Here is a 5565-nt window from a genome sequence, read left to right as displayed (position 1 = left end):
TCTCCGGAGAAAAAGTCCAGAAAGGCCCTCCCCATCCCCTCCCACTACTACAAAGAGTGGGTGTGTGTTTGCTTTTCTACACACACACGCGCGCACACTCATATTTTGGTTGTATTACATCTTTTAAGGTTTTAAAGGTTTTGAATGGTTGAATTCTGTTAGGTGAAAGGTGCTTACCACAAATAATGTTAATATTAATAATAAATATTGTGTACATGTCTCTTTCTATACTGCAAGACCAACACAGTACAGTCTATACGATTGATTTTTTAATTAAACACACAATTTCTGTGATTAATCACAGTTGGTCACATTTTCCCTTGTAAACACTGAAACCTCTATGCATGTTTTGTGCATTTTTAATTTCTCTAGATATTTGGGATTTGTAGGACCTAACAAGCATAAACATTGAACTATGTTTTTGTACTTTGTTTTTTTACAAGATATTCGAAGATACGAAGATATTCCCACAACCCTTGGTGTGTGTGGACGAGCATTAACCTGCTGAAAAATGCCAGTTGGATTGTTAAAGACACAAAAGTAGGCAATGGTACCTGTCTGATGGTGTACCTACACTGGGCAAAATGTTTTCGAGTACATTGTAGATGCATGTCTAACCGTAAGTCAGTGGTCTCCTACTAAGAGGTACACTAATTAAAAGAAGCCTCTGATAGAAGGCACTTTTACACCCTCTGGTGGCAGCAGAACCAGTGTCCAAATAAAACACCCCTGTAATCATTTATATATCTGCCCAACCGAACTGCATGCCAGGTTTGCAGATTTGCACAGTCCAGGCTGCATTATTTATTTTTATCAATGATCATATTATGTTTTGACATTTGTAAGGGAATTCCAATGTGTTTATCAAAATTTTAAGATGTAAAGTCATATTTTGTCGGGGCCAACTAACCCTGGATAGCTAACCGTGGTCTAAACAGCTAAACAGTTCCAATCAGGTCTAACAAGTTGGAGGTCTAATACAAGAATGGGAGTGCTATAACATGTACCGTAAATCAGCATAGCAGTGCCAATATAAAATGTTACAGCATGAACCTCGAGTGTATTATTGCGATAATACCACAGTTCCATTATCACTGTTTATTAAAAGATTTTGAGTTAAACAGGACGAGAAAATACGATCTGTTTGGTTATAAACACGCAAGTTAAAATAGTTCCATTACTGCTCTGCTTATCGGCCATTTCACTCAAAATTGTGTAAATCTAAGCTTACTGTAAATAAAAAGAAGTGCCTTACTCACTCAAATAAAGGTTTTTCAAGAATGAAATCTGTGTATATTAAAGTCCAGTGCTTGTTTGACTGAAAGAAAATGTTTTTTTTTAGAATTAAAGTTTTGTTTACTTCAGTGACCTGCGTCATCCACCTTACATTCAGCTTAAAATACCCTATATTAACTGGAAAATATATACACTTAAGCTTTTATTCTATTAACAACAACTTTTAACCTGGTATTAGTGGCTGATAATGTGTGTAATTATGCGTATTTCTGAATTGCTGGGCTTATTTATTTGTGTGGACTATGTGCATTATTGCCTGCGCCACCTATTGGAGACATGGTGTTTCTGCACTGTGCCTATAGGATCTACCGCCTCCCAGTGATGCTTAATTACATCACATTTGGTTTGTATTTGGTTGGTAAGCGCTGCATCGTTGCTAGGTTACCTGTATGTGGTGGAGTAACATATATAGAGAGCTTAGGTTACAGTGCATTATTGGCTAAAATTGTCACTCACAAAATGCCTCTAAGCCAATTAAATTGCAGGGTATATGGTATAATTGCCAGTATTTTAATGTACTATATTTCATAAGACAAAACTATAGAAATGTAACTTGGATATAACTTAGAGTAGTCAGTGTACAGCTTGTATAGCAGTATAAATTAATGTCTAAAAATAACTCAACACACAGCCATAAATGTCTAAATAACAGGGAACACAACTGAACACAACTCACAGTAAACATGCATTGTTATCTCTCTCTGGTGTCATGTTACTCATTACAGATACAATGTCAGGTGTGAATATGGAGCATAAAGTTGCTGTTTTGGATTCAGTTCTCTCATACTGGCTACTGGATATTTAATATGATACTTTATGGCAAAGGTCTCTCTGAGGATAAGAGAAATAGAATTGTACAAAAATGAACCTTCACCTTGCGCTCTTTCTTTAGTTTAACTGTGCATTGGCTATCCAAACAAGTTATTCATAGGACACGGAAGCAAGAGTTTCTCTGCTTAAATTTTTTTATTCCAAGGCGGACATGTTTTGGCTCATGCCGTCCTCAACAGCCGGAACATGTCCGTCTTGGAATCAAAAGATTTAAGCAGAAAAACTCTTGCTTCTCATTGAGTACGGGCTTCTGTATCCCATGAATAGAATTGTAGAACTGCGAGAATTGTTGCTCTCCACAAATATGGCCTAGGCCAGGGGTGTCCAAACTACGGCCCGCGGGCCATTTCCAGCCCGTTTACTTTTTTGGAGCGGCCCGCAAGGTATTTTAGAAATAGAATGAAAGTTGGCCCGCTGTTAAGCAGGTTTTTATAATATGAGATTCAAAGCTTGAACACTAGGTGTCAGAAACGGGCCAAACAGTCTAAAAGCAGAGAGAGTGCGTATTTCTAGCGCAGAAAAACGGGCCAAAGAGTCTAAAAGCGGAGAGGGTGCGCATTTCTAGCGCAAAAAAACGGGGCAAAAGAGTCTAAAAGCGGAGAGAGTGCGCATTTCTAGCGCAGAGAAATGGGGCCAAAGAGCCTAAAAGCGGAGAGAGTGCGCATTTCTAGCGAAGAAAAACGGGGCAAAAGAGTCTAAATGCGGAGAGAGTGTGCATTTCTAGCGCAGAAAAACGGGGCAAAAGAGTCTAAAAGCGGAGAGGGTGCGCATTTCTAGTGCAGAAAAATGGGGCAAAAGAGTCTAAAAGCGGAGAGAGTGCGCATTTCTAGCGCAGAAAAACGGGGCAAAAGAGTCTAAAAGCGGAGAGGGTGCGCATTTCTAGTGCAGAAAAATGGGGCAAAAGAGTCTAAAAGCGGAGAGGTGCGCATTTCTAGCGCAGAAAAACAGGGCAAAAGAGTCTAAAAGTTGCCATAATTAAGGAGTTTAATATTAAGAGACATCATGAAATTAAACATCAATTTGAAAAATCTTAGTTTACAAAACACTGTCAAAGATAAAGATAGAAATTCAAGTAAAATGGTGTGTAAATGAAATAATCAGGAAAAAATGTATTATTTAAAGTGGTATATTTCATTATTTGTTTTATTATAGAGTCTGTGGCCCGTGACTTCAAATATATTTCTACTTCTGGTCCCCAACAAAAAATATATAATAAGTTTGCTAACACCCTGAAACTGAGATATAGCATGATGGCCAAAGTTATACAGTAGTTTTCCAGAACAGGTTCCATTCAGAAAAGAATTGGGGTTAATGTGTTCAGCGACAAATACAGATATGATGCATGAGTGCTGCTAGCATTGCTGCAGTAAAATGTTAAATACTGTATAATAATGTTTTTTAAGAGTTATGCCAAAGTCCAATTACAATCTGTCTGCGGGCCACATCTGGCCCCAGGGCCGACCGTTGATTTCCTCCGCACTATGGCAATTCGCCATGGTGTTTACTGGACTCTTCTACAGTAGAGCATTCGATTTTTGCCCACAAGCAACATTTCTTGCCCTTGAGAATCGGGTTTGCTGGCAACGGTGCGATGCCTGAGGTTAGCATGGAGAGTTAATAGGTAACGCTTTTAGCTCAGATTTGAGCTGGTGTTTACATTTGAGATGCCCCCAGCAGACTAATGTCTAACGGGAAATATGGGGGAGCCAGGGTCCAGGGTCAGCTTCTTTCACCATTCATCCTTCCTCCCTCTCCCTCTCTTTGTCTGTATGTCTGTCTTAGATGGGCGAATCCTTAATTAGTCCCCTTCTGTCCAGACAGGAAGCCCCACCGCCAAGCAGTCAGTGGAGAGAGGTGATGTGAGAAAAGGAAAGAGCGCTCGAACAAGTGCGCGAGAGCGAGGAGGGTGAGGAAAGGCCGTGAGAGGTGAGCTCAGTGTCCCAGAGCTGAAATAACAGCAGATAAAGTAGGTCAGGTGTGTACACACACACACATACGCACACACAGACTACTCCAGACATTGGGTTTGGTGAGCCGTGAGACTGCTTTAGAATCTCTGGATGCCACCCTGCTCCTTAAGCACAGCCTAAACACTTCTACCACGTTCTAACAAGTTCTACATAACTAAACAGCTAAGAATTTCACAGCGAACTACATCTGGTCTAAATAATTCTCACCAGGTCTAACAAGTTTAAATGAATCAAAAAGAACAAAACAAACATCTGAACTAACATCTCTAGCCCAGTTTAACAAGTTCTAACTAACTCAAAATAACTAACTCATCACAAAAGAGCTATCTAACCAGGTCTGACAAGTTTTAACTGACTCTGGGTAACTGACCCACGTCTAAATAGTTTTTACCAGGTATAACAAGTTCTAACTAACCCAAAATAATGCTGACATATAGGTTCATAAACTCCTAATAATCATCAAAGCTAACACAGGACTCTAGCTGAGTCTAACACTTCTAACTACCCAAAATAGCTGACTGGATTCTAACAACTCTTAAAGCTAAGCCAGATCTAAACACTACTTTCCACATCTAAGTCCTAACAAACCCAAAATAATAGACAAAAAAACTAAACATCTCCAACCATGCCTAACAAGTTCTAACTAACCCAAAACAGGACTCAGGTCTAAACATCACTAGCCCAGTCCAACAAGTCCTAACTAACTCAAAATAACTAACTCAGGTCTAAACATTATTAGCCCAGTTTAACAAGTCCTAACTGACCCAAAATAACTGTTTCATGTCTCAACATCTCTAACAAGTCCTAACTAACTCAAAATAAAAAACTCAGGACTAAACATCACTAGCCCAGTCTAACAAGTCCTACCTAATCCAAAATGGCAGACTCAGGACTAAACATCACTAGCCCAGTCTAACAAGTCCTACCTAATCCAAAATGACAGACTCAGGACTAAATATCACTAGCCCAGTCTAACAAGTCCTAGCTAATGCAAAATTACAGACTCAAGACTTAACATCACTAGCCCAGTCTAAAAGGTCCTACCTAATCCAAAATTACAGACTCAAGACTTAACATCACTAGCTCAGTCTAAAAGGTCCTACCTAATCCAAAATTACAGATTCAAGACTAAACATCACTAGCCCAGTCTAACAAGTCCTACCTAATCCAAAATGACAGACTCAAGACTTAACATCACTAGCCCAGTCTAACAAGTCTTAACTAAGCCAAAATAACTAACTCAGGTTTAAACATAATTTCCGCAGTCTAACAAGTCCTAACTAACCTAAAATAACTAACTCAGGACAAAAATTTAAACATGAAAAGGGAGCATTTAGCTACTATGCTGCTTTTAAATGGAACCAGTTGACAGAGAGGGTTAGAAGAGCCCCAACCCTGGCCTTCAACTCAGTTTAAAACACTGCACCTCTGCTCACTTTTATTCTGCAACTGCACTTTTATTCTAATT

This window comes from Astyanax mexicanus, chromosome 23 (genome assembly GCF_023375975.1).
Source record: "Astyanax mexicanus isolate ESR-SI-001 chromosome 23, AstMex3_surface, whole genome shotgun sequence".
Classification (NCBI taxonomy): domain Eukaryota; kingdom Metazoa; phylum Chordata; class Actinopteri; order Characiformes; family Acestrorhamphidae; genus Astyanax; species Astyanax mexicanus.
Note: the sequence above shows the minus strand (reverse complement) of the source record.